A 21,705-nucleotide genomic window follows, 5' to 3' on the forward strand; every position below is an offset into this window, starting at 1 on the left:
TGGTGGGTGGTGGTGGGGGGTGTTGGCAATTTGCTAAAGCAGAAATAGGAAACTAACTCAACTGGTGAGGTGGGAGGCTGAACTGTGGTTATGTTCTAATCAAGACATTTCTCTTTTGACCCACACTTCCTTTTCAGGGCTGTGTGTGGGTAGGAAGAGGGACAATAGAAATTAGATTTCCCAGTACCTAGCACAGTACTGGAAGCATAGTATGTATCCAGGAAACATTTACACTCAAAAAATTTGAGAATTGCCAATTTAGCCAACCAACTGCCATTGGATCCATTCGACCCTGGACCTAGTGCAACTGTTTGCTAGAGTTTCTGAGGCTGAAAATCTTTATAGGAGACAGTCTCACCTGACTCCCATGGATTGGCTGCTGGGTTTGAATTGCTAACCTCCCAGCATAACCCACTATACCATGAAGGCTCATCAGAATGACCATGCCACCTAGTAATTCCACCCCAGAGAGCTGAATGCAGGGACAGAAACAGAGACTTTTAAAGAAAAATCATTTTATTGGGGGCTCAAATAGCTCTTATCACAATCCATACATCCATCATGTCAAGCACATCTGTACATTCGTTGCCATCATCATTTTCAAAACATTTTCTTTCTACTTGAGCCCTTGGTATCAGCTCCTCATTTTTTCCCCTTCCTCCATCCCTTCCCCTCCCTTCCTCATGAACCCTTGATAATTTATATTTTTTCATGTCTTACACTGACCAATGTCTCCCTTCACCCACTTTTCTGTTGTCTGTCCCCCATGAAGGGGGTTATATGTAGATCATTGTGATCAGTTCCCCCCTACTCCCCACATCTTCCCCTCCTGGTATCGCTACTCTCATTATTGGTCCTGAGGGGTTTATCTGTCCTAGATTCCCTGTGTTTCCAGCTCTGATCTGTACCCGTGAACAGAGACTTCTGTATCAGTGTCCACAGGGCATTATTCACAGTGGCCACAGTGTAGATGTGACCTAGTGTCCATCAATAGGTGAATGGATGAAAAATGTGGTCTGTCAGGGTAATGGAATAGTATTCAGTTGCGGAGGAAAAAAGGAGTAAGAGTCGAATGCCTGTTATCTCATGGATGAACCTTAAAAAGATTGTTAGGTGAAATAAGCCAGGCGGAAAAGGGCACTTTTTCTACTTATGTGAAATATCTAGAATAGGCAAAGTTGTCAAAATGGAACAGTAAGCTGGGAGTCACCCAGGGGTGAGGGCAGAGAGGACTGGACAGTATTACTTAATGGGCACAGATATTCCAATCCGAGCAGTGGAGACGTTTTAGAAACAGATGGTGGTGATGGTTATACAACATGGCGAATTTGCTTGATGCCACGGAATTCACTTAAAAATGGTCAGGAAAGCAGACTGCACATTCTCTGTGCAGTCACCAGATGAAAGAAGGTCTTTCAGTCAGGCCGGTGGAGTCAGAGCCGCTGGAGAGGAGGGCAGGGATGTGGAGCAGGAAGAAGGAAGTGGTGCTCTCCAGGGGTGAGTTAGCATCAACTCCCTCTGAAGACCATGGACCACAAGGCCCAGAGGGTCATTCTTCAGGTGACACCGCTGATTCCACACCGAGAGGCTATCGGGAGGCTCAGCTGGATGAGTCAGTGAGGGGAGGAGGGCAGCGAGGTAGTTGTGACAAAAACACCAGATACACTTGATGAAAACGGATGAACCCAAATCCCCACCATATGGGAGGTTATTGATGACAGTCCCCACTGGGTCTCACCTTTTACACAATGTGGCATGACTTGGATTCATTTCATTCCTCTTCTTGATTCCAGGCATCTGGGACCTGACAGTAGGGGGCTGTGGCCTCCCTTCCTGCTGCTCAAACACCTGACCTCGGTTGTCCACTGGTCCAGAGGCCACCACACATCCACTCTGCAACTTGACCCGGAAGTAAGAGCCGAATATGAAGCCTGTTTTCAAAATTTTACAGATTTTTTTTTTTCTTTAATGAAGGAAAACATTGTCATCTTTCCCTCTCACTAACAAGAGTCTTCAAGGGAGAAGGCTACTATGGCCGAGCTGGCAACTTCTTCGTAAGGAAACTGTGAAGGGGCTCTTTCTGCGAAGTCTGAGCGTCAAAGGTGAGACATCCAGGTTTGTACTGGTTTCTCACAAAGTGTATGTTTATAAAAGGCAAGACTGCCCCCGCCCCCACCTTCTAACTCTGAGAACAATGTCCCACAACATCGTTGTCTGTATGCATGCACTTGCGGTGCCCCCAGCACCCGGCACTCTGGCGGCCTGTTCCTCCAGCTGCTCCGACAGAATTAATAGAAGGAAGGAAGGAAAGGGAGGGAGAAACAGGAAGTCCCAGAGCCCTAGTGGCATGACCCCAGGATGAGTTAACAAACCGAGATTACCTTTCGGTATTGATACTGGTCAGGCTAGGTTCTCTGTTACCTGTAGAGCATCCTGGCTGATTTCACAAAGGAAGAATTTCCTTTCAGCTTTGCAGGGCCCCGGCTGAAGCAGCCTGGAGCAAGGGAGAGGAGCACCAGGTGACCCAGGCCGGGACCAACAGTCCTGGACCAGGAACCCAGGAGAACCAGTAAGAGGACCTGAAGCAGGTCCTGGGGAGAAGGTGGTGGTGCTGAGGGTGCTCGCCCCCAGCCTCAGCTGGTGGCTCCCTTAATTTAACTCCACCTGCCTGGTGAATGCAGCCTGTGGTCCACTAAAAGAAGTCAGAGCAGCTGCCACTTCAAAGCAGGAGAGATGTGTGTAGGTGGGTGGGGAGGAGGCGGTAATTATGCAGGGAAAATCGTTTTCTTGCTATTCTTCTGGAAATGTGCGTGGAGCCGCAGAAGACAGGGAAGGAGAGTATTCATAGGGGGCGTGCCTTGTCTCTCTCCAAAGGGCAATGGAGATTCCAGCAAGGGGTGTGCAAAGCTCCCCCTGCTTATCTGGCCACAGTATCCTTTGTGGGGGAGCCTTTGGGGTTCTTGTCACTGGACTTCAGCCAGGTATTGCCTAAAGGATTCACTGGGCACAGTCGTGTCCACCCGCGGTGTGTATGTGTGAGTTTTACAGCCAGTGAGGGCTCCTAACCTCTCGGGCTGGGTGCCATTTACGCTCCCCCTCTGGACCTTTCTGGCTCTGAGAGAGGGTAAAGGAGCCCACCAAGACCAGGGGAAGAGCCTGCACATGGAAGAACGAAGGCTCCCTGCTGCCCCCTCCCTCTGCCTCCACAGCACTCAGCGCCCAGATCTCAGGGGCCTTGCCTTCCCCAAGGGGCAGAGGGGCACCTCCAGCCTCAGGCAGCAGCTCTGAGGTTGTGAACGTTGGATGCCAATGATTATCCTATCTGACTGTGAGCAAGCCGAACATTTCTTAGGGCTATTTCTGGCTAATTACAAATATTTGAGGACATTAAAGCCCTGGGTGATGCAAAGAAGGCATCCTGTGAGTGAGGGCTGGCTGTAGAGAGGGAAACGCAAACATCTTTCATTCCTCCCTCCTGGAGCACTGAGACTCTTTTCATGAGATTCAAAAGAGAAGTGGGGGGGTTTCAGTTTGAGGGGGGAACAAAAGAGTGGAAGCAAAGTCAGTCACTGGTATTTCTAAATAGCCTTAAATCAACTAGAGGAATGTGACCACTTTACTTAATTGTGGCGGGCTTGTGATACGTTTTATCTATGGGTTAGGAAAGCAATTACCACCCAACAGGCTACTTGTGCCTCCGTTGTGATTAAAAAAAAAAAAGTTCTCTCTAATGGGGCCGATGTGCCAGGCCTTGGGCTTTTGAAAGCACTTAATGCTTCCGGAAGCTTCTCACGTGCAGAGCTTCTTGGCGTGCAATGGGAGCCTCTTGCAGAGCTTTTGAAGAGCTCCTCGTCGGGCGCAATGGGAGCCCATGGCTGGCTCTTGAGAACCCATCATGGGGCAGGGGGTTCTGTAGAGCAGAGGCGGGGGTCTGGGGCACAGCTGATGGGCCCTCTGCTGGCCTGCCTCGGACCAGTGGCCCAGTCTTCCACCCCTGACAACCTTGGTGACCCCATCCTCCCCTTCTCCCCATCCATCATCCTCCCACCTTGCAAAACCAGGGCCACTTCCCATAGACAGCTCCTCAGTCTCCTTCTATTTCCTGCAGTGATGTTGCCAGCCCCAGGCACAGGTCCCCACAGGCCCTGGAGGGGCTGCTCTTCCTCTCAACCCACCCCCACCCTACCCCAGCACCTGGAGATCTTGCTCCTGGGACCCTGAACAAATGCCCCAGACCTTTGAGGTTCCTCTTTTCTCATGCTTCCCAGGCCCTGCCCTGTGCCCTCTCACCTCCAAGACAGCCCCTTGGATGGGGTCTGGAAGACTGACCAGGTCACAAGCTTCCTTGATGGCCCCTGCCACATGCAGGCCGGATGCAAGGGCACATTGCCCAATAGTCACAGTAAGCACAGGTCTGCTTGTGCTTACCGATAAGCAAGGGAGCCTTACTGACCCTGTCTACCGGGCAATGACACACTGGCTGCAGGTTCAGACCTGACATCAAAGCTTTCATCTCCTTGGGGCACACGGGGCACTCTGTGTCTCCCTCATTCTGCCATGGCAGAAGCCTCTGGTCCTTAGGCCCTGGGCAGCTCTGTGCCCCCTCCAGCTGGGACCCCCCCCCCCCCCCACCCCCACCAACCTGTGACTGCTTTGCCCCGGGTCCCGTTGTCTCCACCCTTCGCTCTCGCAGCCCTGGAGCTACTCCCGAGGCCTCTGCCTGTAAAGGCTGCAGCCTGGTAATCTTGTAAACTGGTCCCCAGGAGAATCCCAATCCCATAGCCCGGTCCTGCTGGCCGGTCCCCAGGGTCACAGTAATATGCCCGTGACACGATGTGTTAATGTGTGAAGTTCTCAGGAGGAAACCAATGAGGACTTTGTCTCCCTACCTCCCCCTGCCCCCTCCCAGAGAAGCGGCCCCTGAGACCCTGGGAGAGCAGCCCCGTCTGCCCGTGCCAGGTGCACGGAGGGCCAGGCGACGGTTTCCGTTACCAACGGTCCAACAGCGCTTTTGAAGCTCCGCACTGGGAAGCTGCACTCCCGCCCCCTGCCCAACTCGCAGTCCCCAGATGTAGTGGGGAGTGGTGTGAAGGGGAGAGGGGACCAAGCCAATGGAGCCGGCCTACATCTCTCTCTCAGGCCAGAGTACTCAGCCCGTCGCCCTGGGTCGCCTCATAAGGACGGCGCGGGTGGCGGGCGCCCTCTGGAGGTTGTGCGGGCTGCGCACACACAGCCGCGGCCGGTTTGCGGGCTCGGGCACCCCCTGCAGCTGGTGCCGATGCACCGCGACGGCCAGAGATGGGTAAGTGCTCGCTTTCCAAAAAACCCAAGTGCACCGCGATGGAGGCCTACGGGACAGGGGAGAACTGCCCCTTTGGGTTTCGACACTGTAATCCTTTACAGGAGCAGAGGTCCTCGTCCTTCTCCCCCTATACTAGTTGACTCCTGATATATGAAAAACAAAACAGAAAAACATACACCTTGGCCGAAAACCAAAGAAGTGTCGAGTAAAAATTTCTTCAATGGATAGCTTTACTTCAGGAGTATTTAGTAGCTGCCAACTGAGTGCCCACCCCTGTTTGGGGTGTGGGGGACTACTCTCTAGCAGTGAACTAAAACTATAAAGTGTGAAGCCGCCTTCCATTCTCGTGGGAAGAGACAGACAGTGCACAAACATAAAACTAGAGTCTGGCAGGTGTGCTAAGTCTGTGGAGAAGATCAAAGCAGCCAACTGTGGAGGGGTGGGGGGCGCAGGATATTTCATATCAGACAGTGAGGGCAACCTCTTGGAGAAGGTGACATTTGAGCAGGGACCTGCTAGGAGGTGAGGGCCTCCTCATGAGTGAGTCACTAATGTCCACCCCTGTGCCCTGGAGCCTGCCAGGTGGACAGAGAGGACAGATCTTCCTGCTAACCATAAATTGGAGAGCTTTCCCAGCTCCCTGCAACTGTCTCCATGTGACAGCTGTCCTCCCTGAATCCCAGCAGAGGCTCTGAGGGGAGCCAAGGAGAGGGAAGGGAAAGTCCCCGGGGATATGTGGGATTTGGGGGATCTAGGTAACTGGTTAAGCCTGGGAAGTGCATTGAGAGGGGTTAGACATGATGGCTTTACTATGAGAGGGGCTATTGCACCACATTCCAGACTCCACGCAGGCAGCCTACACAAAGGCCAGAGGGAATTCCAGAAGAAGGTCTTCCATACCTGCTCCTGGGCCCATCCTGCTCACAGGGACTCTCTTTTGTTCCCTTCCCAGGCCTCCAGGGTCCTGTCACCTCACTAGATCTTGAAGGGGGATGGACTTTACCACTGACTCCCCTTGGTGAGTTCCCAGCCTGTTGGCTTCGGTGGTGAGGGCCAGGGGTGACTGATGTCTCTGACTGCCCTCCCTCCATACATAGGAAACCAGAGCAGGGTCAGAGGGAGGCTGAGTGGCTCCTCGAGAAGAACTCCGTCCATTCCCAATTCTGCTTCCCTCCTTGTCCTGGCTAAAGGATGACCCCCTGTCCCCCTGGCTCCCCAGGGAACGGCCGCCCCTTCAGTCAACTGACAGCACTGTGGTACCTTCCTGGCTTGGGCTCATCACAGCCCCTTGCAACTCGAGGAGCTGCTCTCAAAGCTGATAGGGTTTCGTATCATAAACTCCCCCACCACCACCACCACCTTGTTCTTTAGTGTGGCAGAACTGTTGACGCTGGTCTCCATCTGGGCTTTTTAAAGGCTTGCTCACACCACGTTCATTACAAGGGTGGTGTGAGCTTGTTTTCAGATGAGCATGAGCTGGAATAGATCCGAAAGGATCTGGGCATAGGGACCACGCGGGCCTTCCCTGTCTCTCTGCTGGGGTCCCATGCAGTCCTCTCCTTGATCCCTGCCACCAGCCCCTTCCTTTCGCTTCACACTGAGTCGCCTTCCCTATCTCTTAACTCTCCTCTGTATCCTTGTGATTTTTAAATTTCTTGTCTAAAAGTGACCCTGGTGAACTCTGGTGGCATGAGTAGCTCCTGGCCGCCCTCTCTCTTCTTTTGAGCGTCATGTCTAACTGCTTGTCGCTGGAGTTTCTCAATCCCACTCCCAAGCCAGCTCACCTGGTTAATGCCCTCGTCCTTTAGCTCTGGCTTGGCTGCGTGGGACCATGATCTCCTGGCAGTCCGATCAGCTGGGGACAAGGAGAAAGAACAAGCATGTGATGGCTACAAGGCTGTCCCTTTAAGAGGTCCATGGAGGATAGACGCCCCAGGATTAACCCGACTGCTGCCCTTCTAGATGGATTTGTTTTCCTGCTTATCCATGCCCGTTTCACGTGTTGACTTCTGATGTTGCCTAAAGCTGGCTGAGGAACTCTGGTGGCATTGTGGCCGTGATGTCTTGAGCTGCTAACCGCAAGATTCACACCCACCAGCTGCTCCCCGGGAGAAAGACGAGACTGTCTGGTCCTGTCCAGAGTGACAGTCTCAGAAACCCACAGGGCAGTTCCGCCCTGTCTCACAGGGTCGCTATCAGTCGGAACCAACTCGGTGGTAATGAGCTGGGAGAGCTCAAGTGTTCTTGCTGTTAGTAGGTGCCTTGGTGTCCATTTCAACTCCCAGTGGCCCCGTGTGACAGACTAGAATGACCCTATCAGCTTGTCCAGGCCCTCCTTTTCATGGAAGAAGATTGCAGTGTCTTTATCCCGTGGAGACAATGGGTGAGTTCTGACAACCTTTAGATTGGCAGCTGAGCTAACTATTGGCCCCCCAGGGGCCCTTCAAAAAAAAAACCAAACTCACCACCATCGAGCTGAGCCGACAGGGTAGAACTGCCCCTGTGAGTTTGGGAGACTGCAGCTCTTTACGGCAGTCTTTCTCCCACCAGAGCTCCTGAGAGCTCGTTTAAGGGCCCGTCCATGTTTCCCAGGCACCCAGCCTGGTTCTCTGGGGAGGTTCCTACCTAGATGCCTGGCAGAGAGAGGATTGTTCATAATTAAGCAAACAGCGAGCCATTTTCTCCTCCCTCTTCAAGTCTCCCCTTTCATAAAAAGGCCAGGAGGGGGGCAGGGTACACCATATGGAATCAACATTGTCCATTAGATTAGATCAGCAGTCTCCAAATATTACATTTCTTCCAGAAACATTCTTTCTCCTGCCCTGACAGAAAAGCATGCAGTCAAGAGGAAATTGAATAAAGTCCTTTAATCAGCCACAGTAGTATTGGAATCATTTAATTTAGACTCTGACAACCACAAATTTATTTATTTTTTAGGCTAATTTTTGTTGGCCAAGAGAGCTGGCCCAGTCGGCCTCGTGCTTGATAAATCATCCCCTAGCCCAATTATGGCAAGTTTGGGGAAGCAATTTTTCTCAGGTTTTTCAAAGGGAATTAAAAAATAAATAAAAAAACAAAATTCTAACCCTCCCATGATGAGTGTGCTTGACATTCGTCCCTGACCTTGCTCCTTTCCAAGCCTTTGTGGTTGTGGGCCCTTGGGGTGGGGTGAGGTAGGCTAGGGAGCGGGGAGCTGCAGCCAGAGCTTTTTCTTCTTGGCTCCTTGTGATCAAGAAAAGACTCCATCACTGCCGTCCAGTCGATTCTGACTCATAGCAACCCTCTAGGACAGAGTAGACCTGCTGCCGTGGGTTTCTGAGCCTGTAGCTCTTTACAGGAGCAGACAGCCTCATCTGTCTTCCTCAGGGAGGATGGTGGGCTCGAACCTTGTGATTAGCAGCTCAGTGCATAACTCACTACTCCACTAAGAAGTCAACCTCAGTAAGATGCCAGGCAATAGTATGGCTCACTCTCTGCTGCCCTAGACTTTTTGACACCTGGCATTCTTGGAGAGGCAGTGCCCGTAAATGAGTAGCATGAAGAAAGGGAGACTCTGGCATGGGCCGCTGACGTCAGGGAACTGTAAAGTGTTCATGAAATTCCATGTTTTGAGTTTCTCTCTTTGTTAGAGATATGTTGATGCCAGAACAGAAACCCAGCATTAGCTTAATTTGCAAGGGGGCAGGTACCCCTGCAGGGGCTCCACTATGAGAGCCCTGTTAGGCCTGTCTGCGGGGAACTGGCCAGGTGTAGACAGCATCTCCTAAGGCTGCTCACTTTGTCTCTTGGCTTTGTGATCCCACCTCAGTCTGTATGTAGACCAGTCCTTGGTTCTTGTGTCCCTAAGAGCTGAGTTCTGGGCTCACTGGTCCAGGTCATGACACTTGACCCAGCAGTTCCAAGAGCTACTATTGTTCAAGGAGACCACCTTCTGGTCCCCTTGTGTCTTTTTTCCCCAGAGGGTAGCCTAAATTTGGGTTAGCCTCTCAGCCACCATCCTCTAGGCCAGTGGTTCTCAACCTTCCTAATGCCACGGCCCTTCAATACAGTTCTTCATGTTGTAGTGACCCCCAACCATAAAATTATTTTTTCCCATAAAATTATTTTTGTTGCTACTGCATAACTGTTATTTTGCTACTGTTATGAATCCGGCGACCCCTGTGAAAGGGTCATTCGACCCCCAAAGGGGTTGCAATCCGCAGGTTGAGAACCGCTGCTCTAGGCATTTGTCAGGAGCTCTGAGGAGCTCTAAACAGCCACTGCCCCCATCAAAAAGTGGGGTTGGTGATAATGGTTTGCAAGAGGGTTACTACAGCCCTTCACCCACCCATTGGCACCACCACTGTCTATACCACCACCACCCGCCTAGATCTGACTTTTCCAATTGAACCCTTACTCTGCCACTTCCTCTTCTGTGATCTCAAGCCCCTTTCTTCGTTTTGATTTCCAGATGGGAAACGGGGTAAGGAGATTCCTGTCCCCATCCCCAGTGGTGTTGTGAAAACTAAATGAGGGGGGAAAAAATTTAAAGCAGAGAATAGTTTGGGAATTGTGGAATGTTCAATTTTTACTTTGATACAATTAGAAATCATAGGAAAAGAAATGAATACAGACTGAAGATAGGCTCTTGTTCTGGAAAGACAAATGCTTAAATCAACTCAAGAATAAAGTATACTTTATTAAAGAAAAACAATTAAATGAGAATAGCGTATGTGTGACCCTGCAAACACAACTCATATAATATAACTATAACCCAATTTATCTTCGTCTACCTGGTCCTTTAAATTTACTCTACAGAGTTACTTTGTCCTTTGTCCTTGGTAAAATTTAAAGTAAGCGCCTCGTGACCCCCTTCCACCCTTTGGGTCCAGTAGCAACTTCCAGCTTCTTTAGGCTAATGTCCCTTTGGTCCTGCAAAAGTCTTCTTGGTCAGGCTCTATGGGAAACCTAGGCAGAGTTTCTTATGTCAATAGCTTCTTCTCGTTCACTTCCAGCACTCCCTCATCCTCTGCCCTGACACTCTCTGGGCATGCCGCAGACCCCAACACAGCTATCATCCTTCCTGCCCTGTGAAACCATTTGGCCAGCTGTCCCCTGCCATTTAGATCTCTCTGGCATGAGTCCACCCCACTTCCAAAGGACATGTATGGAGCTTTCTGAGCAGTTCCACTCAAGCCCTTTTGCTCTCCCAATACACGCATCCATAGAGCCCAGAAGACTGCAAATACCCCATCATTGGCAGCCACCCTGGCTTCTGAGCCTGCATTCCAGGGCCAGGCAGGGGCTCTCTGCTTGCTGGGGTAGGACCACTCTAATCCTAAGCAGTCCTAAGACCTAAGTCTCAAGCTCAGTCGCAAGCCCCTGTGACACAGTGAAATATGGAACAGGGATTCCACTCCAAGCCCATCAGATCCAAAAGGTGTCTTTCTGGCTTCTGCCAAGTATGTTCAGAGAGAAGACTCCCCCTTGTCCCCTCTATTATGAGGATGGGTGGAGCTGGCCAGAAGAAGGGTAGTTCTTTTGCAGATGAATATTAAAAAAGAGTAAGGACTGTAAATTTGCGATTTCCACATTGGGCAGCTGGGGAGCCACTCTCCTTAGAAAGAACCCTGATTACAAGTGCCATTTTAACAACTGGTCCGCCAAACTCAACAAAAATTTAGGTATCAGTTCTGCTGAACCAGTGCGAATCGGCTGAATGCCACCACTGGTTGTACTCCAGCCTGAAGGCTGCCTTCCCTGGTCTTCATCAGCAAGGGCTTCAAATCCTCCTCACTTTCACCAAGCAAGGTTGTGTCATCTGCATCTCACAGGTTGTTAATAAGCCTTCCTCCAATCCTGACACTGCATTCTTCTTCATATCATCCAGCTTCTCGGATGACTTGCTCAGCATAAAGAATGAATAAGAACGTAAGGCAGAGCTTTGGACTTTCGAGCCTACTGAATGAGCAAAGCTCCATGCCTTGGAGAAGAAGGCTGGCTTGCAAAGTGGGGTGTCTTGTGGGCATTTATCAGTGCTAAGGGGAATTTTGAAAGGAGCCCTGGTGGCATAGCAGTTATGCTTTGTGCCAGCTCAGCAGTTTGAAACCACCAGCTGCTCCACAGGAGAAAGACTGGGCTTCCTACTCCCGTAAAGAGTTAGTCTCAGAAGCCCACAGGGGCAGTTCTAAGCTGTCCTATAGGGTCCCTATGAGTTGAAATCAACTCGCTGACAGTGAGTTAAAAAACAGCTTTGTAACACTTGCCTAAACAGGACAGAGGCCAAATCCCAGAGAGAACTCGGTCTGCCAGCATGGCCGAGAAGAGGCACTATGGAGGAAAGAATGGTACCGACATACAGTTAGCTCACACAGCAGAGGAGTACTATGGGAGGACTGCTTGGTATCAGAACACGGTAAAGAGGGAGGGTGGAAGCATGCCTGGCCTTTGGAATCATCTTTGTGTAGATGTGGAGCTGGGCTCTCCTTTCTGTGGCCCCATGGTAATGTTCATTCTGCTGATAGGTATAAAAAGTTAGATAGAACTCTACTTGAAATATTTGTTCATTTTATAAAGCTCACTATACTGTTGAGGAAAAACTACCTTTTCATTTCCTTGTGTTTGTTACTTCAGTAAACAAGCATACAGTGTGTCAGCTATCAAAAGATACAGCGTCTGGGGTCTTAAAAGCTTGAAGGTAAACAAGCGGCCATCTAGCTCAGAAGCAACAAAGCCCACATGGAACAACATATCAACCTGTGTGATCACGGGGTGTCGAACGGATCACTGAAGACAAATGGGTGCATAAGCAAATGTGGCGAAGAAAGCTGATGGTGCCCGGCTATCAAAAAGTATAGCGTCTGGGGTCTTAAAGGCTTGAAGGTAATCAAGCGGCCATCAAGCTCAGAAGCAACAAAGCCCACATGGAAGAAGCACACCAGCCTATGCAACCACGAGGTGTCGAAGGGATCAGGTGTAAGGCATCATCAGAACAAAAAATCTTACCATAGTGAATGATGGGGGGAGTGCGGAGTGGAGATCCAAAGCCCATTAGTAGGCCACTGGAGATCCCCTTGCAGAGGGGTCTCGGGGAGGAGATGAGCCAGTCAGGGTGCGATGTAACAACGATGAGAAATACAACTTTCCTCTAGGTCCTAAATGTTTCCTCCCCGCTCCCACTACCATGACTCGAATTCTATCTTGCAAGACTGGCTAGACCAGAGGATATACACTGGTACAGATAGGAACTGAAAATACAGGGAATCCAGGACGGATGAGCCCTATAGGACCAGTGGTGTGAGTGGCAAAACAGGGAGGGTAAAGGGAGAATGGGTAGGGAAGAGGGAACCGATTACATGGAACTGTGTGTGACCTCCTCCCTGGGGGACAGACAACCGAAAAGTGGATGAAGGGAGACGTCGGACAGGGCAAGATATGACAAAATACCCATTTATAAACTATTAAGGGCTCATGCGGGAGTGGGGAGCGGGGAGGGAGGTGAAAAATGAGGACCTAATGTCGGGGGTTTAAATGGAGAGAAAATGTTTTGAGAAACAATGTACAAATGCTCTTTACACAATTGATGTGTATATGGATTGGGATAACAGTTGTATGAGCCCCTAATAAAATGTTAAACAAAAAACAAAAAAACAAGCATAGTGTGAAGAGAAAAGTGCCACACAGCCAGAGGGTGACACGCCATCACTCGTTTCAGCTTTGTGAGGCACCCACGTTCCCATGAGAGCTTATGGGTGAATTATGCAGTTCCTGAAAGTGTTCCAAAAGCTGAAAGTATTGTCAGGGCAATTGTAAGTTCAGCAGAAGCAGAAAAGGGTTTTTCAAAGGTGAGCATCATAAGTTTAGAGAAGAGAGATCGCCTGTTTCTAATAGATCACACACAATGACCATTATCTACTTCACCTATGGGATTCTACTCCCACATGAAAAGATGGTTAAGGATAAATAACACCACTATGACACTCAGATAACAACCAATAATATTGCAAGTGAAGATGTCACTCAAAAAACAATATGGAAATATCTTTTGGGGGGTGGGGATGGGGAATATCTTAAATAACAGTTTGATGGATTTTTGTCAGGTATTATTTAATTATTTTTCTTTTAAAAATCATTTATTGGGGGCTCGTACAACTCATCACAATCCATACATATGCAGTCATTGTGTCAAGCACATTTGTACATTTATTGCCACCATCATTCTCAAAACATTTTCTTTCTACTTGAGCCCTTGGTATCAGCTCCTCATTTTCCCCCCTCCCTCCCCCACCCTCCTTACCTCATGAACACTTGATAATTTATAAATTGTTATTTTCCCATGTCTTACATTGTCTGATGTCTCCCTTCACCCACTTTTCTGTTGTCTATCCCCCAGGGAGGGGGTTATATGTAGATCATTGTGATTGGTTCCCCCTCTCTCCCCCACCTTCCCCTTACCCTCCTGGTATCTTTACTCTCATTATTAGTCCCAAAGGGTTTATCTGTCCGGGATTCCCTGTGTATCCCTGTGTATCTATACCAGTGTACATCCTCTGGTCTAAACGGATTTGTAATGATAGTGGGGGTGGGGGGGAGGAAGCATTAAAGAACTAGAGGAAAGTTGTATGTTTCATTGGTGCTATACTGCACCCTGACCGGCTCATCTCCTCCCCGCGACCCTTCTGTAAGGGGATGTCCAGTTGCCTACAGATGGGCTTTGGTTCTCCACTTCGCACTCCCCCTCATTCACAATGAGTAAACTACCTTTCAATGTATCATTTTTTTTTAATACTTAAAATAGTTGTTAGAGCAGTGTACCAGTTGTTAAATTATTTGAATTCCACTACTGATTACAACCCAATGAAAAAAAGGCCAAAATCTTCTTTACCGCAACTTTACCAGTAGGTAGCATGATGATAAACAGGGCAAAGACTGACGCTGTCAAGGATTTTGTCCTGCTGGGCTCCACAATCACTGCTCACGGAAGCAGTCAAGGGATCAAAAGGGATGTTGCCTTGGGTAAATCTGCGCAAGTCCTCTTTAGAGTATTGAAAAGCAAGGATGTTGCTTTGAGAATAAGGTGCACTTGACCTAAGCCTTGATATTATCAATTGTCTCAAATGCGTGTAGAAGTTAGCCATTGAACAAGGAATACTGGAGAAGAATTGATGTGCTTAAATTGTGATGCTGAAGAATATTGCAATACCACGGACTGCCAAAAGGACGAACAAATGTGTCTTGGAGAAGTATGGCCAGAGTGCTCCTTACAGACAAGGGTGCTGAGACACCGTCTTACGTACGTTGGGCTTGTTGTCAGGAGGGGAGAAGGGGAGAAGAGGAAGGTCCTCCAGGAGGTGGGTGGACCCAATGGCTGCAACAATGGGCTCAGGCACAGAAACAGTTGTGAGAATGGCGCAGGCTCAGGCAGTGTTGCGTCCTGTCGTGTGTAAGGTCGCTATGGCTCAGAACACACTCGATGGCACCTAACAACCCCCACAGCACGCTCCTGGCCCTGCTCCTCTGCTCAGTCCCCTGGTCTCAGGCGGCTCTTGCGCTGGCCCTCCACACGGATCTCAGATGTGCTTCCCTCCTGGTGGGTCTTTCTGGCTGGTCCAAGGAGTCCCTCTTCCTTCCTTCTGAAATGCCCTCTTCCTGGACTTCCTTTATATCCAGGGAAATGGCAAAACTGATCTTTCCTCCCTGTTAGAGTCTCACACACCCTATTTCTATGGTCCCACCCAATCATCGGATGGCCATTACAAAGACTTTCCATAGAAGAGCTATTCCGAATCGTTTCATTTCACCATAAATGATGTCTCAAGAAGACACCAGATAACACCTACCCTGGCTTCCCTGTTGGGAAGTCTATCCCTGCAATGACAACATGTTTATGTGGCTCGAGGTCTCCGAAGGGCTAGGTGTAGAGGCAGAATGAAAACCACACTCCAAGAAACTGAAGAGGTGGACTGTAAGGTGGGAAAGGCATGCGTGCAGGGGGAGAGGTAGGACCCTCAAGTGCGAGTCATCTTTAGGAGAAATCCAGGCTCAACAAGCGGTCCTGGGGAGGAGTCGAGTCTTGGTCTCAGACTGGCCCAGGAGTGGACAGCTGGTCCGGGCTGGAAAGACAGCTCCTAGGAATAGCCGTGCCAGCAAGCGTATGACAGATGATGAAATGGCAGGAGATAAATTTAAACCTGAGTAATGGGGACACAAAGGGTAAGTGAAGAGAAATAGAATATTTTAGTAACATAAGGAAATGAGAAGAAAATGACTTGCCGTGAAATGTCAAACTTCTGTGCCTGGAGGAGATGTAATCTGGCCACTGCAGGCTCCAGGGAGTGGGGGAATCTGTGGTTATTTCAAGCAAAATTTAATTCACTTTAATTTAATGGCAGCTACCTTTGCGGCAGTGCTAGGGAGTCAGCCTGTTAACTGGAGTGTTTCTCGATTGCTGCTACTATGTTAGCAGCTTTGATTATAGTCATTCATTCATTTATCTGTGTATCTGGGGAGTGAGTGTAAAAGCCAAAGGATTTAGAAACAACCCACAACTCCTCCTCTTCCCCCCTCCACCTCCACCATCACCATCACCACACACTGGCCAGGAGATCCTGCTCAGCTGGAGAGACTGATGGATGAACAGAAAGTAAGGCTGTAAGGCCATTACCCTGGACCTAACATCTGCCGATGCCCAATATGTTTGTGAAGTGAGTGCATGATTGAAAGGCAGGATCTGAGAAGGCACCAGAGAGGTCTGAACCTCAAGCTGGGTCTTGTAGGATGCATAGGAGTTCATCAGGTAGGCAAATAAAGCCAAGAACAGATAAGGCAGAAGTAACAATATGAGGCAAAGTAGAAAGAACCCCTCGTGACAAATAGGAGGAGCCACATGTAACAAGGCTGTGTGTGTGTGTTGTGTGTGTGTGTGTGTGGTGTTTCCTGGGGAGAGGGAGGAAGTGGAGAGGAGGCGGTGGCACAGGACTGTGGACCCCAATGGGAAATAACGCTGACTCAGAGAAGCATACAGTCCAACTGTATCTAACCATCGTTGAAATCTCTACTCCAACCCACATGCCTACCCATCCTTCAAGGCTCAGTTCAGGTCTCACTCCCCCCAGAATGCCTTTCGGACCTCTGGTTGAGGTGAGTGTCCCTTCCCCCATTCAGTGCCTCCAGGTCACTTGGTGCCCCCCATTCTGTCCATGCCTGTATTTGGTTGGTTTGTCTGTATGCCTGTTCTTCTCCCTATTGAGGCCGCCATTATTCCAATGGGGTCTCACCCCCTGGTGGCTCCCTGGACACTGGCCAGGTCATCCTATCTTTGGGATCCTCCCTTGACCCTCAGTCAAGGTCCATCTGGAGAAGTGGCTCCAGAAGCTGAGATCTAAATAAAGGACGGCTATGTAGCGGTTACACAGTGGGCTGCTAACTACAAGGTCAGCAGTTCGAAACCACCAGGCGCTCCTTGGGAGAAAGACAGGGCTTTCCAGTCCTGTAAGAGTTACAGTCTCTGGTGACAGCTCACTGAGGACAGCACTGAGGATGTAGTTTGGGGAGAGCAGTCAGTCTGACCCGCCCACGTGAGGGCAAACCAAGAAGGGAGTGCAACAGATCAGCATGGGAGCAAAGCCACGAAGTGCCTGAGGAATCCTGATTGTAGACTTCTGACTCGGGGGTGGGCAGCGCTTGGCACCTCATCTGCACTGGTTGGGGGTTATTCCAAGGGAGCCACCCTGAAAGTCTAAAGGTGTAATGGGGTAAGGGTGGGGCACTAGATCACTCCCTCCCTGACTGCAGGAAGAGCAATGGGGACTTGCAGGAGGTGCGCCTCTCGGTCACGAATGCTGAGGACTGGAAGGGTACAAGCGCTGTTGGGTAAGTGGGATCCGGGATATGGAACCCGGAGGGAAAGGTTACTGGATGGATGGTTTATAACATGTCCTTCTCGCTATTTAACAGAGACACTCATCTACTCTGGAGCAGGATAACAGACTTGGAACTATTTGTATGGTCTTTTTTCCTTTTGGTGTCTATCGATTTAAGATAGGACAGCGATGGGCCTGATGGTTCCAGGCGGGTATAGGATGGGAGGAAGTGGGGGAGGGGAGCACTGAGTCAATAACAACAGGGCCAGGGGAACAGTAAGGGTACTGAAATTGATGGTGAGGTGGGTACAGTGCTCCTGGTAGTGTTTGATCGATTGAAATGTATCAAAGAGAATGACTGAGAGGTAAACAATGGGTAAACATGATAGTGGAGCAGGAAGGAAGAAATAGAGGAAAGAAGTAAAAATTATATATGTAAGTATAAATATAGATAAGTAAATATATAAAGATATATACATATATATAAATACAACAGGAAACAGATAGACTTTGGGCCTCTACTTAAATCTTACCTCAGTTCAAGAAAAGTTTGTTCTAATAACATGGCACTGTATGATACTCACCTTCCCAACAGGATCCTTGAAGACAAAATGGGTGCATCAGCAAATGTGGTGAAGAAGACTGATGATGCCTGGCTATTAAAAGACAGAGCATCTGGGGTCTTAAAGGCTTGTAGTTAAACAAGCAGCCATCTAACAGGGAAGCAACAAAGCATACATGGTAGAAGCACACTAGCCTGTGTGATCATGAGGTGTCAATGGAATAGTTTTCAGAAGTTCAAAAACAAGCAATCACATTGATGTGAAGGAGCGTGGACAAAGTGGAGACCCAAAACCCACCTGTAAGACAATTGGACAGTCCCTCACAGAAGGGCCACACAGAAGGGATGATATATCTAAGGTGCAGTATAGCACTGATGAAATACTAGCTTTTCTCTAGTTCTTTCATATTTCCTCCCCTTACCATTGTCTTTGTTTTTACAAATTAATCTTGTTAGACCTGCGTAGGTTCATTTGTATAATTCAGATCATTCGATGCATGAAAGCCAAAATAGATAACCCTTTCAGAAACAGTAATGGGAGTAATGATACCCTGATGGTACGGGAAGAGAGGCAGGTAAGGGGGATATGGAGAACTGATAGCAATGATGACTGTATAACCCCACTCAAGGGGAACGAATAACAGAACTGTAGGTGAACAGATACACTGAATGATATAAGGTATGATGAAAAGTAAATAAATATAATAATAAGGTTTCCTGTGGGGTAGGGTGGAGGAGGAAAGGGGAAAAGGGGATCTGATAATGATTACAGCCAGGAAAACCCTAAGAAACAGCTCGATTTAGCATCTCATGGGGTTGCCACAAGTCACCACCATCCACTTGTGGCAACCGGATCTGGTTTTTGTGGTTATCGTCTGACCGGTGGCAGAAGAAAAATCAAAAGAGTTTTGAATGAGTTGTGCCAGCTTCTTCACTTTACACATGAGAGAGAAACCCAGAGAGGGAGGGACACTTGTTGGAAACTGCCTAGCCCCAGACAGGAGACAGAGCTGAAGAGAAAGCAAGGGAGGGAGGGAGGGAGGAAAAGATGCACAGGTTCAAAGAGTAATCTAGCAATGCATCCTAATTTTTAATTCATGTTTGAATTTAAATGATTGTAAACATGGGCCTTTGCCAGAGTTACTTCAAAATAACAAGATTTCTTAGGATCCTCTTCACATGGACCAGTAAACATAGGGAGAAAGTGAGAGGGGAGCAGTTCTGGTGTGTGGACTGCAATGAATGTTACAACATAAATGTGTTGAATAGAAAGCCAACTGGCTCTGTAAACATTTGCCCAAGTCACAATAAAAAGTTAAAAAGAATCGGGCTCAAGTGGGAAGAGAATGCTTTGAAAATGATGATGGCGGCATATGTGCAAAGGTGCTTGACACGATGGATGAATGTATGGGTGGTGATAAGAAATGTAAGAGCCCCCAATAAAAGTTATTAAAAAAAAGTTAACAAGAAGAATCCCTTCAACTCACTCATTGCCATTGAGTCAATGCCGACTCACAGTGACCCTACGATGGGCCAGGGGAGAACTGTCCCTGTGCGTTTCGGAGACTAACTCCCATGGTGTGGCTAATGGTTTCAAACTGCCCACCTTGCAGATGGCAGCCAAAGGTGTAAGCACTAGGCCACCAGAGCTCAGCTGATGACATGCAGCTTTTTCATCTTTTCTGATCTTCTTGCTTCCCTACTTAGTGCCTTACTCTCTCTTCTGGACTTCTGTCTCATCTATAAAAAGAGGAAGCTGTTCCCAAGCCCCATTGCTCATTGTAATAAACCAAAGCCTGCGTTTTTAAAATTCAGCATGAGGCTAAGACCCCTGGGAGCCAAAGCCCACTTGGCCATCAGTTGTGACTGTAACTGGGTCCCCAGCAGCCTCAGCCTCAGCCTAGCCTAGGTCCCTTAGATTGGGCCATCTGGGTGTAACGGTGGAGGGCGTTGATTATAAATAAAACTGCATCATATAGAGGAGCTGCCAGTTCATTCAAGCACTCAAATACAAAGTTAATCCAAGAAACGTGATCTGAAAATAATTTTAAAATAATACTTAATGGTGTCTTCAGCAAATGTTTTACACAGCAAATTAGATTCCCATGTAACAATTTCTATACACATTGTCCAGTGTCACTGTACAATTTTTACAATGTGTCAGCATTATCATTTGTTATTTCTATTGATCTAGCTCCCCTTCTCCGCCTGGTCTCCTCACCTGTGTTTTGGGGGGAACCTTGATCATTTGGTCTCATCTAGTTTATTGTTTGAAGGAGCACATTCCTTTGTTTGCTCTGTAAGCCAGTCTTTTATTTGGTGGATGAGTAACCCACAGAGAGAAGAATAATTGTTGTTTAATTTTTATTTGTCACAGTTTCTTTGCCCTTCGCCCCTAGCCTGTCCTTGGCTCATTTTTGTCTTCCATTTGCATCTCGGAGGGCGCGCTGGAGTCAATTCCCTTCCCACCATCAGCCACGACCCAGGATCATTGGACGTCCTTTTCTCAGCAACAGAGGTATTTGAGATAAGCCTGTTTTAGGATGGCATTCTTCCCTCTACCTCCCATAGCTCCAAGCCCATGAGAACAGACAAAATGGACCAGACCACAGTATCCATCCCCTCACCCTCTCCTTGACAAACAGACTTTATAGATAAACGGAGTTAATGGCTGTACTGAGGAGGGTCCCTCTGGGAGAGCCAGGTGGCTTCACCAGAACCCAAAGAGAGGTCTCCTGGTCCCTGGCCCTTGTAACATTGCCCTCAGGTAAACCCACTTGGCACCAGCCTGAGTCACCACAACTGTCGCCTTCACCCAGGAAGGCAGGAGGACAGACAGCCGAGGAGGTTCTGAGAGAAAATCTAGGAGAGCGGGCCTCCAAGAGCTTGGGCTACAAAGATCTCACCGAACTTGGGTTGAACTGACAACTATTGTTGGACGTTGTGGAGCTTTCAGAAAACTGCAGGCTGACCCAAGGGTGGCTGGCATATCAGGAAGATCAGAGCTCACCTGGGGGTTCCCTGACAAGACCCCTGGTGTGCACAGCATGGTGTGTGGGTCTTGCTTTCCCTATCCAACTCTCCTCCCTGCCCCATCTAAGTAAGGCACTCTCATTAGACAAACCAGTGAGAGACTATTGGTACTTCCATACCATGGAATGTTCCTTATCAGCAAAAAAGAAGGAATTATTGATACACACAACTTGGATGGACTTTGAGGGCATTATGTTGTGTGGGAAAAGGGCCCTCTCCAAAGGTCACAGTCTATAGGATTCCTTTTATTGAGTAGTCTAGAAATGACTAACATACAGAGAGCAGATCAGGAGTTACTGATGGTGGGCAGAAGGGCTATGATTATAAGGGATAGGCACAAGGGAATTCCTTTAGGGTGATGGAACAATTTTATATGTGGTGGCAGCTATACAATCCTGTTCTATGATAAAGCCTCATAGAACTATACACAAACACCTAACAGCCAAGTATATGCAAAAGCAGGTGAAACCCAAGTCAGATCTAGGGACTAGTTTATTGTTTTATGTCTATGTGAATTTCCTGAATGTCAAAGTGGATTTTTTCATATTTTGCCTCAGAAATACTGACCCTCAAACCCACCTGTGAGCCCTCTCTGGCTCCACTGCCACCATGGCACCTGTGAAAAAGCCTGTGGTGAAGGGCCACAAAAAAGGAAGCAGGTTCTGACGTTCACCCTTGATGGCACCCACCCTGCAGAAGATGGGACCATGCTGCCAATTTTGAAGAACTAGGGTACGAGACAATTCTTGCCATATACCACTCCATAGTCAGCACAGGGCGGTTAGGTACTGAAATAGCTTTTTCTTCCTTTTTGCATCATGGAAATAATCAGATCTTAAGTGAGTTTAGCTATTGCCTTTTTTGAATTAAAAGCTCCTGTTGATTAACCTAGCACAGGGTAGAGCCCATTACTAGAGAAGTATCTGGAATATGAGGTGTGTGTGTGTGTGTGTGTGTGTGTGTGTGTG

The 21,705-nt window shown here is 48.5% G+C and overlaps 1 long non-coding RNA gene across 1 annotated transcript in view; it reads left to right on the forward strand.

The window, feature by feature from the left end:
• LOC123522101 overlaps positions 1 to 21,705 on the forward strand; it is a 95,646-nt gene that overhangs the window by 70,120 nt on the left and 3,821 nt on the right. Inside the window, exons 2-5 of the long non-coding RNA XR_006680406.1 lie at positions 1,794 to 1,911; positions 2,009 to 2,102; positions 20,082 to 20,222; positions 21,295 to 21,469. This is a non-coding gene — a long non-coding RNA (uncharacterized LOC123522101). The remainder of the gene's footprint in view (positions 1 to 1,793; positions 1,912 to 2,008; positions 2,103 to 20,081; positions 20,223 to 21,294; positions 21,470 to 21,705) is intronic.

The sequence above is a fragment of the Echinops telfairi genome, unplaced genomic scaffold (assembly GCF_000313985.2).
Source record: "Echinops telfairi isolate 266 unplaced genomic scaffold, ASM31398v2 ScPeMD7_2291;HRSCAF=2852, whole genome shotgun sequence".
Taxonomy (NCBI): Eukaryota; Metazoa; Chordata; class Mammalia; order Afrosoricida; family Tenrecidae; genus Echinops; species Echinops telfairi.